The sequence below is a fragment of the Moschus berezovskii genome, chromosome 19, assembly GCF_049115385.1.
Source record: "Moschus berezovskii isolate FMDL1 chromosome 19, NW_MosBer_1.0, whole genome shotgun sequence".
In the NCBI taxonomy this organism is placed as follows: Eukaryota; Metazoa; Chordata; class Mammalia; order Artiodactyla; family Moschidae; genus Moschus; species Moschus berezovskii.
Window position 1 is genome coordinate 15,600,536 of NC_142478.1, and position 11,310 is coordinate 15,611,845.

General features: G+C 45.6%; 1 protein-coding gene across 5 annotated transcripts in view; it reads right to left on the reverse strand.

The window, feature by feature from the left end:
- Positions 1 to 11,030, reverse strand: part of SMAD1 (SMAD family member 1) — an 82,958-nt gene extending 71,928 nt beyond the window's left edge. Inside the window, exon 1 of one of the 5 annotated variants that reach the window (XM_055404355.2) lies at positions 10,737 to 11,030. The gene's annotated coding sequence lies outside the window, so the exon portion shown is untranslated. Of the gene's footprint in view, positions 1 to 9,268; positions 9,591 to 9,629; positions 9,651 to 9,941; positions 10,096 to 10,736 lie in introns of those variants that run through there. The other 4 variants (XM_055404350.2, XM_055404352.2, XM_055404353.2 and 1 more) reach the window with 4 other exon arrangements.
- Between the last annotated feature and the right edge of the window lie 280 nt (positions 11,031 to 11,310).

Sequence of the window (11,310 nt, forward strand, 5' to 3'; positions counted from 1 at the left end):
AAACTTGACGTTCAAAAGTTAATGGTAGCTTTCCCAAAGTTAAAAAAAAAAAGTAAGTAAATGTTAGGAGCATGGACTTAAACCCAGGCAATCTGACTCGAATGCCTCATTTCCTAAACTGTTTGCTCTCCCGAGGCCAGAATCATTTCTGCCAGCACTCCTCTCCAACCTTACTTTCAGGCCACCAAGCTGTATCAACACTGCTGCTGCTGCTGAGTGTCGCTTCAGTCGTGTCCGACTCTGTGCGACCCCATAGACGGCAGCCCACCAGGCTCCCCTGTCCCTGGGATTCTCCGGGCAAGAACACTGGAGTGGGTTGCCATTCCCTAAAAAGCAACAATTACTAGTCCGCTCTCCAGCCACATCAAGCTTTACCCCAGGCTTCCCTGGGCTGTTCACACTTTAAGCTCTCTATAGATTTCCAAGCATGCCACCGACGACGGTTATTCCAAAACGTCTCCATCATTCTCACACTTTCAGGACCGTTTCCTGATCCTCCACTCCCACTCGCTAGCCCAACGGAGGGACTGACCTGTCTCCTCCATCACTGGGGAAACCAGCTCAAGCTGGCACGAGCGCCATCGTCTGCTTCCCTCTCTTCCATGGACCCCAATCTGCCTCTTTGGCAGTCTCCTTCCTTACCACGACGGTGGTTTCGTCACCATCTCCAGATCAACAACTCCATCATCTGTGCTGGTTCTTTGTCCGTTAACTTCTTTCCCTCAACCTTCACAAATGAGTAAGTCTCATCAATTTTGAAACGTCAGTCACTCGAGGGCATATAAGACTGTCTCTTAATATACGCAGCCTCTTCACCTCAGCAGCATTCACCTGATGAACGCTGACCTCCTCTCCTTCACCCTGAACCACACAACACGCTCCCCGGAGATTCCTCTGGGATCCCTCTCCTTTTGGCTTCCTGGTTTAACTCCTCTGACCCCACACCTTTCTTCCAGTTCCTTCTTCGGTCTACTGCAAACATGCCTCTCCTTTCTACTAGTTCCTAATTGTGGGCATCAGTGGAAAAGTCAACCCACCAGCTCTCAGTTTCCCCAAATGCCCATCCATTCCTAGCTGTTCCACCGTCCTTCCCAGCAGCTTACTATGTGGAGTCTACAGAAAGCTCCGAGCTCCTCTGTAGACTTTAGCTTAGCTATGTGTCTCTAACTTGCCTGTAGAATACTTGGGTACACCACGTTACATTCAACCTGTCAGTTCTAATTTATCATTCACACAACCTTTCTTCCACAACCAGTTCTTCTCCATTCTTAAGTAAAAGCTTTATTAATTTTCTACCCACTCAGGTTGGAAGGGCTTCCCAGTTGACCCAATGGTAAAGAATCTGCCTGCTAATGCAGGAGATGCAAGAGACACAGATTAGATCCCTGGGTTGGGAAGATCCCCTGAAGAAGGAAACGGCAACCCACTCCAGTATTCTTGCCTGAAGAATCCCATGGACAGAGGAGCCCAAAGGGCCACAGTCCATGGAGTCGAAGAGCTGGACACAAGTAAGTAATCACGCACAGATCGGAGACTTAAGCATAATCTCTGACATCTCTCTTTCCCATTACTCTATAGTCAAATAACTACCAAGCGTTTTTTTCACTCACAAAACCCCCTCCATCAGAGAGATAACTCAAAGTTGCTTTCTTATCAATCTGCTGGCATGTGGGCTTTTCCCTCTCCAGCACAAACTGCATGTTCAAACACCTTCAGTGACTTACCAATGCTTCCTTATTCAGGCATGCTGAGGTCCTCAAATCCCCATCCAATTTCCCCTTGGGGAACACCTCTCCTACCTCACTCTACAGCTGCGGTCCCCAACTCCAGGCACAGCAACCCACAGTGAAGAACAGGGCCACACAGCAGGATGTGAGCGGCGAGCAGCAGGAGAACGAGGGAAGCTTCATCTGTATTTACAGCTGCTCCCCATCAGTCCAGTTACGGCCTGAACTCCGCCTCCCGTCAGATTACTGCGCGTGGCACTAGATTCTCAAAGGAACGCGAATCCTACTGAGAACTGGGCATGTGAGGGATCTCGGTTGCACGCTCCTTGTGAGAAGCTAATGCCTGATGCTCTGACTCTGCACTATGGTGAGCTATGTAACTACTTCATTATATATCACAATGTAATAATAACAGAAGTGCACACTGCGTTGATAGTGCATAATAAATGTAATGTGCTTGAATCATCCCCAAACCACCCCCTACCCCCACCCCAGTCTGTGGAAAAACTGTCTTGGATGAAACCAGTGGTGCCAAAATGGTTGGGGACCGCTGCCCTGTAGGACCCCGTCAGGAATACCCTCTGTGGGAATACCCTCTGGAGCTGCATGCTAGCCTCCAGATCTGCGCTGTCCAAAAAAAGAGCCCATTGTTCATTAGGTAGCTATTTAAACATAAGTTAACGAAAATTAAAAATGTAGTCCCCAGTTGCACTAGCCATATTTTAAATGCTCAACAGCCACTTGTCATGAGCGGGTATAGTACTGAACAGCATTAGTTACAGAACATTTCCATCACGGCAGAAAGTTCTCTTAACGCTGATGTTTCCTCCAGTCTTCCAAGCCGCTCCTCTGCCCCCGTGTCTCATCCTTTGGCCCATGCAAACCTCCAGGTCCTTCCACACCACAGAAGACCTCATGTGTGCTCTCTGTACAACTTACCCCTCTATTATTAACACTATGTAATGACTCTTGCAATGTTGCATCTGATTTTTCACTTTTTTCTGTCTTCTCACTAATTACTGAGACACTGTGAACTAATAGATTTGCTAAGTGAAGCATATGCTCATTACTGTACTATGTCAAAATTATCAAGTAAGGAGACATTTCATACCCTTCTCCTCCATTAAAAAGACATGTTCTCTTTCAATTGAAAAACACAAAAAGATCTTGCATTTAGCTAATAATGACTTAATTTAATGCCTAATTATAATACTTGAAAGATAATTAGTTCCCCTTTTTCTCTTGTGGTATTCAAAACTAAAAGGGAAAAAAAAAACAACTATAGAGGTCTGAAATACTTCCACTTTGCAAAAGCACACCACAAAGAAACCACAAAAGATAGACAGAGAAAGGTAAATGAATGAATACTTTGAGTAACTATACCATAACTATTTAAGATTGTAGGAAAAAAATACAATATAGCTGCCCTAAAATTAAAAGGAAATTACAAATAAAGCATTAAATAAGTATGCATATATTTTTGAATCAAAAGCTAGACTCCTCTATCCTTTTCGCAAACATGACATTAGTGAATTTTTATTTTCATTGAGGTTAAAAGCATATAAATGCATGATTAACTGCTGTGTATGTCATATGTGTTCCATGAAACTCAGGCTTGTCTGTCTCAAGAAAATTAGTTAAGAAATCAATCCATCCACACACCATAGACCTGGGTTCTAAATAAGGCTCCTATCTGAGCACAGGAACCAAACAGATTTTGGGAGAATTGCCAGGCATGGACTCCCTCAAATCGTAGTCTGAAGCTTTATCTTCAAGAGGGAATCTTCCCTAAAGTTCTCATTTTAGCTTATTAAAAAATCACAAAGATGTTAAGTTAAACTGCTCAAATACTGCACTTTCTTGTATCTGCCTAAAAACCTCATGCAGTTACTGGAGTTGAACTGTTTATTAAAGATTGGTTTTTCTCGTCTGAAAGACAGTTTTCATTATGCAAATGAATGTTCCACATGGCCTGCTGCTTCTGCAAGTCAGCCAGCAATAGCTGCAAATGTTACTTTTTTGCCTAGGATTAGCAATATGCCTTTAAAACTGACACTATCTTAATAATGAACACAGTTTGCTTAAGAAAAACACAAAAAGGTAAGTATTTTCTGTATGTTGCAGCCAATAAGGTAGAACATTAACTTATCTGTTTAAACACTGTATCTATTTTTGATCTTTAAAAAAAAGCTTGTGAAATAATTTATCTTCCTCCTACCTTGTTTCTTCCAAACTTGACACACTTCACAGAATCAAACTGTTTGCCTCATCTGAAACCTGAATCCTAATTAAAACGTTGTTGGCACATTATACTTTAAAAGGATTTGTATTATTTTGTAATTTAATTTCTAAACATACCTCATCAACTTATAATTTAAGGTCTTCATTGTAATGTTCTAATTAAAAACTAGCAAAATTAGTGTGAATTATAACATAAGGATTTTCCTCTTGTTCTTTTGCTGTTACGAAGGATGACTGCTATATCACATTTTAGGGGTAATAACAGCTTTCTTTGCACTATGTAAATACTAGTGGAGATTCTTCTGTTACTAATAAAATGATTATTAAAATGTAAAAAAAAATAATGAACAGCAAAGTGAATTTAGACTTAGATTTTAAGTAAATACATTCATGCAACTTAGCTTAGCTTTTTCTGTTTTCTTTTTAAAGAAAGTAACTCCAGAAGAAGTATTAAAAATACTTCAGATATTTTTGCAGCAAATCAGATGACAGATCACCAGGTTAGCCGGAATAGCTGCACTACGAGGTAATAGCAGAAAACAGATATAAAGAGTCAAGAGATTTCAGTTCAATGCAAAACGGAGATGCCTCTATTTGCTATCAAAGCACATCCTGCTCATCTTGGTACCAAAATGTTAAGACCAGAGCCTCCAGGCTGGTGAATACACATTAAGATGCTCTTAGAGGGAATTTCCCTGGGGATCCAGTGGTTAATAGTCCACCTTACAATGCAGGGGACACGGGTTCAATTCCTGGTTGGGGAACTAAAATCCCACATGCCAAGGAGCAACTAAGCCTGCAAGCCACAACTAGAGAGTCCATGTGCTGCAACAAATATCCCAGGTGTGGCAACTAAGATCTGATACGGCCAAATAAATAAGCAAGCCTTGGTTTAAAAAAAAAAAAAGATGCTATGAGAGTAGGGTGCCTGCAGAGGGTATGGAACACTTTTTCTGTCCTGTGCATCTCTTCCATCTGGCTGTTCCTGACTAACATACCCTTTTATAATAAACCGTTAACAGCGATTCAAAAAGAAAAGAAAAACCACAAACAGAAGTACAACAGAGAACACTTCATCAACCTCAATGTCATTTTATAACTAATGTCAAATTTCTCTACCTTTTTATATTTAAATTATCCTTTTTCTCCTTAGACCTTCCAATTCTCTCCCTAGTACCCCCGAGCTCCTTCCCTAAATACCTCAATCTTTAGCTTTTGGTAAGAAATGTGATTTTTTTTTTTTTGAGAGCTGAAAAGGGAAATTTGTATAGCAGAATTGCCTGATTTCATTTGAGCTTTGTACAGTCTTGGATCTCCCATTTTCTAGAAAGGTTTCATTGATTAAATGAGGCATTTTCTTTTTCTTCTCTTAAAAAAAATCAATTTTAATGTGTAAAAAAGTCTCTGTGAGGCTATCAGACTTTATCCCTTACCATCTCAAACAATGTTGGGCACACAAAGTGAGTATCGTGCCGAAAAATTCTTCTTTCCTCCCCTGCCCAATTAACACTGGATATGATCAGACCAAAAGCCCCAGGAGCACTGTGAAAGTGTTAGCTGCTCAATCGTGACCGACCCTGTGGACTGTAGCCCACCAGGTTCCTCTGTCTATGGGATCCTCCAGGCAAGAATACTGGAGTGGGTAGCCATTCCCTTCTCCAGGGGATCTTCCCAACCCAGGAATAAAGTGTCTCCTGCATTGCAGGCAGATTCTTTACCATCTTAGCCACCAGGGAAGCCCAGGAACACTGCAGGCATGGTGGATAAAAAACAAACACCTGGGAACTTGACAGTGAGAGTGATTCAAGTATGGGCTTCCCTCCTCCAATCACTGGCTGGTAACTTCAGGCAAGTCCGCTGTCCCTCCCTTATCCCCGATCGCTCAACTTGATAGGAACCAACTGGAGCAGAAAGTCATCCGAGCAGTTTTTTAACACTCAGTATCTCTACTCTTTGTAAAGGAAATTACAAATCCTGTGTTTATGAGCACACTTGGCAAGGCAGGCCCATGGATGTCCTTCACCTGAAATATCACGCAATTGGGGTACTTTTGTGTACACACAAGTTTACCAGAGCAAATAAGCATGTTTGGACTGGAGGATGCAAGTGAGACAGAGGATCCAGGGTTTCATCAGATTTCTTAAAGAGCCCTAATGGCCCTGCCCCCCACCCAAATTTAACAATGGCTGAACTACAAGACTACACAAAAGCAGACATTAAATTTAAAGAAACAAGTTTCCCAAGGAATTTGCAGTGAACGATTTGCATCTCAAGATGCAGTGTTTACCAACTAAAGGAAGATTAATTTCAATGAGATAAACAGAACTACTGGGACATTTTTTTAGCACCATCAGTTTGTGATTTTATATAAGAAAAAAGCAAGGGAAAAGAAAGTAATAGGTTTCCAGAAAAGCAGAGGTAAAACTAATTTGGCTTTGACTTGAATTACTTTTATGCCAGAATTATTCCTCCAATTATGTTCTGCTTAGATACGTAGGATCATTATGTTTCCTTTCTTAAGCACTTAAAAGACAACGGAAAATGACCCAGTAGAGCACAATAAGAGAAGGCAAATTTGCCTAAAAGCGTAAAAATAAAAGTAAAGTTATGTCTATACCAGAATAATAAAGCCCAGCAGAACAATGATGAGTTAGGTACTCTAGATTATATTAATATATTTAAAAGCGAGGCTCTATGGGTGGGTAGGGGGAGACTCAAGAGAGAAGCATATATGGATGGTGGTGGTTTAGTTGCTAAGTTGTGTCTGATTCTTGCAACCCCATGGACTGTAGCTTGCCAGGCTTCTCCGTCTGTGGGATTCTCCAGGAAGGAATATTGGATTGCCATTTCCTTCTCCAGGGGATCTTCCCGACTCAGGAATCAAACCCCGGTCTCCTGCCTTTCGGGCAGATTCTTTACCCACTGAGCTATGAGAAAAGATCCACTATATACTTAAAGCTGATTCACACTGTTGCACAGCAAACTAACCCAACACTGTAAAGCAATTACCCTCCAATTTAAAAAAGTAAGTTAAAAGGGGTAGAACAGTCAAAAAGCGAGAAAGAGACTCTAGAGTGAGGCTGCCTTGTTCATATCACTGCTAAGAATATCATCACTAGTTATGTAGCCTGAGGCAAAACAATGAACTACTCTGAACTCAGTTTCCTTACCTGTAAAATGTGAAAACAGTACTTAGGAAAATTTTGAGATTTAAATGAGATATGAGCATTAAAGACAAGGATATGGTAAAAATCCAGGGAGAAAAAAAAAAATCAGCTACTATTATTTCTCCTACCCAAAGCTCCAAATCAAATTAGAGTCCATGACACCAATGATAAATAGGATCCACAGAAAAGTCAACCTCATTTTACGCAGCAGCTTCAATGGTTACTTCCGAGCTTTTTTAAAAAAAGCAACTAGTAGACAGCAAAATTAAGTGATGTAGCTCTTTCTGTCTCTGAGCCCACAAACTCATCCACAGACGTCAGAGGCAGAGTACCAGCTGAAAGATGAGCAGAAAGCAAGGATGAGGAGAGGCAAGGGTTCCAGAGGAGCAGTGTTCAACACTGTCTATCTGTGACGACTGGCACACTCTGTGTACACCTTCTGCAACGTGGCAGCCACGAGCCATATGAGCTGAGCATTTGAAATGTGGCTAGTACTGCTGGGAAGATGAATTTTTATTTCATTTTAATTAATTCCAATTTAAATACCCACATGTGGTTATGGCTACCAGATTGGATAGCACAGCCCCAGATGACAGATACACTGAATAAGGAGTGCCAGAAATTTAAGCAAAAAATAAGGATCTTCTTTTCCTGAACGGTTCATTTGTTCAATTCAAATATTAAGTGTCTCTGTTTTCAGTAAAGAGCTGGTAACTCTGATTAGTTAAAGAAATAACGTATCAGCAGATACATCAATACAGTGTGACTCCATGTTAAGGGTCAGAGATGCGAAGTATGTGGTCCTCTGACATTTTAGAAGGTCCCTAAGGCCAAGTTAAATTCAAGCTCACATGAAGCATGATTCAGTGCAGGGATCAGAGCTGCAAAGGTCCTTATCAGCACCCCCAAAGCATCTGCTTGTCCACTACCAAATGGAAAGCTACTTAACGCAGACTTAACATCCATTAATTTATCTTCAATTCTTTTCAGAAACTCAGAGTTCTGTAAGCCTTTCTTCTCTTCCAGAAATACGAGCGTTCCTCACCAGTTCCACATTTCCGCTATAAACAGAATCCATGTACCACCCATATCTGAAGGATAACGCCAGACTCCTGCTCAGCTGCCCCTGTAATATGGTTTAATTATGATGACTGAACTAATAGGCTGACATCACAGACTTTTACAGGCTGACCCCATGTCATCCTGATGTATCATTTTGCACCAGTTCAGTGCTGTAAATCAATTTAAGATCTCAAGCAGGTTGAAAAGGCTAGTAATGATGCTTTCTCGGCAGTCTCTGGAGACTCTACATTATACACAACTTACATTATTTATAATGCCTCAACGATGCCTCCATTAGCCTTGTAAGACTACACAAATGAGATCTTTTATACACACACAACTTGGCCTTGATTATGGTGGCGACTGAAGCTTAAATATACTCACCTAATTACACTCAAGTTTATTCTTTTTCCAATCTAACCAAGTTATTAAACCCAGAATTACTAGAAATCAAAATTACAAACTGCAATTTAGTTTTCAACTAATAAATGTATTTGGAAAAATGAGACACTTCCTTTTAATGCTTCACTGAGCTTAGTAGAAAACTGAATTCCAAGAGGTATATAATAAGTTAACATTTTAAATGGCCTAAAAATTGTCACTTCTCTAAAACGCAAAGGTCATCAGCTCCTCAGGGGTATAACACCAAAGGACACTGAAAAAAGGAAAAATGTATTTTGCTATATACCTATGGCTGGAGCGGTCAAAACTAAATCAAGGACAAATCCCTACCCTCAGAAGAAACCCGATCCTGCCCGGATTCTCCAGAGGCTTTGGCATCACCCACCTCTAGAAAACCATCTCCCAAGGCCCTGGTTACAGTTTCCGAAAGAACTGCAATAGTGCACAAATATACAACTCCTGCACAGAAATATCAAATAACTGCAAATGGGAAAGACGGAGGGAGCGGGGAGCACAAACACTTAAACCAAGTACAGCATATTCAGGCCTGGCCGCTTCGACAGAATAACACTGATGCAAAATATTTATACCACTGAAAAATCCCGGGGCCGTGAACGTTGATTCGGGCCCGACTCTTTTTCAATCGTGGCTCCACTACAGCTCACCTACCTCCAGTAAAGCGTCAGGCGGTAATCAGAAACAAGACGAAAAATCAACACAGCGCAGAGAACAGTTTTCTCACTGTGTTCCTGAATGTGAGCACGCTATCCACCGCAGGCCACGAGAGACACGTTCTGCAATCAACGCATTCTGCGATTGAGCGGCGTGCTCAAAGTTTCAGCAGCAGAAACAGCACCCCGAGAAATCAGGCAACTTCTGGTCCTTCCACCTAAGAAACTTCAGCTACAACGGCAAGAGAACCTCGGGGGAAAGAAACAGGCGGCCGGTTGTCACAGCCCTTACGACAACGATGCTTGCTCGGGAGATGGTTGGGAGACGCGCCTGGATTTTCAGAAGGGAAGTGCCTTACCGGCGATCTCGCAAGTGCATGGAAACAACGTCCGCGCCGCAAAATAAACAAAAGCCGCAGCTACTGTAGTTGTAAGAACCTGCAGGCATCGGTTCCCCCGCCCTTCCCCAAGTACATCAAGCAAACGCTCTCCCTGGAAGCCTTCATATATATATATATATATATATATATATATACATTAATCAACTAGAAAAACAAGCCCACGTCTCTTTCACACCCACCACCCCCACCTTCCCGCAGCAACAACCCCGAGAAACACTTAACAAAGACCGAGCTCAGAGTAAATGAACAGTTGCTGCACCGGGAACTCACAAACACACACGCAGTGAGGCAATCGAATCCGGGAAAGGGAAAGGAATGAGACGACACTCTGAGACTCGGCGGGGGGGAGGGGGAGAGGCGGAAGAGAAAAAAAAGAAATTTACACGCCGCCGCCGCCGCCAGACTTTCGAATAAATTAAGAGGGAATTTCGGTGCGAACTTTCCTTGACCTCGACCCCCAAGAGGCCGGTGGGGGCAGAGGAGCGAGCCCGCCCCGCACGCGGAGCGACCCCGGGCGCCGGGCGTACCCCCGGCGCGAGCCCGGCTCCGCGGAAAGGGCAGCGCCCGCGGCCGCCCTCCGACTCCCGCAGGGGTCGCCCGGGCCGGCGCGGGACACAATGGGCCCGCGGGCCGTGCCGACCGCCCAGGCCCGGCTGCAGGAAGGGAGAGGGAGACGGGCGGAGGGGGAGGGTGGCCGCGGAGGGCCGGGCGCAGGCAGGGCGCGCGGCTTCCCCACCGCAGACCCAACAAAGACGCGGGGGGCTCCGCGGCCCGAGCCCGGCGCGGCCGCTCCGGCGCCGCGGGCCGAAGGTGGCAGGTCCGCTCCTCTAGGGCGGCCGGGAGGCGCCATCATGGGCGGGGTGGGGGTCCCCCGATCCGCCCCGAACGGGGAAGAGCCCCCCTCCCCGCCGCAGCCCGCGCCGCCAGCCCCGCGCTCCGTCGCGGCCACCGGCCCGCCCGCTCCCGCCCCAGCCCGCGGCGGCGGCGCTGGAAAGCCCGGGGCGCCGAGGGGAGGGCGGAGGCGCGGCGGAGAGGAAAGCTGGGTCCGGGGCTGTTTCGTTTTACCGGGTTGGCTGCGCGCCCATCCGCGCGGGCGCACGAGCTGGCCGGGAGACCAGCGGCCGCGGTCCGGGCGGCCGGGCGTTGCGCCGCGCTGCGCTCGCAGGGGCCCTCCCGGAGCCTCGGCCCGGGCTCAGCGGCTCGGCCTCTCCTTCCTCCTCCCGCCCGCCCGCTCGCTCGCTCCCGGAGCCTGGATTGATCTGGTCGCGCTGGCGTCAGGGAGTCGGAGCCGCCCAGCCTCCACTCCTCGGCTGCCAATACTCGGCTCACTCGCCCGCCCGCCTGCTCGCTCGCTCACACGCGCACCCGCGCGCCGCCGCCGCCCGACCAGGGATCCTCTCCAAATTCCCGGCCCTGCCGGCGCGAGCGCTGGGCCCGCGCCGCCTCCCCCGCCTCCAGCCCCACGCCCCGCTAGTTCCAAGGAGAAAACACTACTGCCCCTGGCTCCTTCAGTCCAGGGGGAACGGACTTGTGCCTTACCTGCCGGGGAAGTTTCGCTTTCAGTGTTTATTTCCGAAATGTTCATCCACGCTCCCACCGTGCCCACCGAACTGCACTGGAAACACGGAGTGCATTTTGA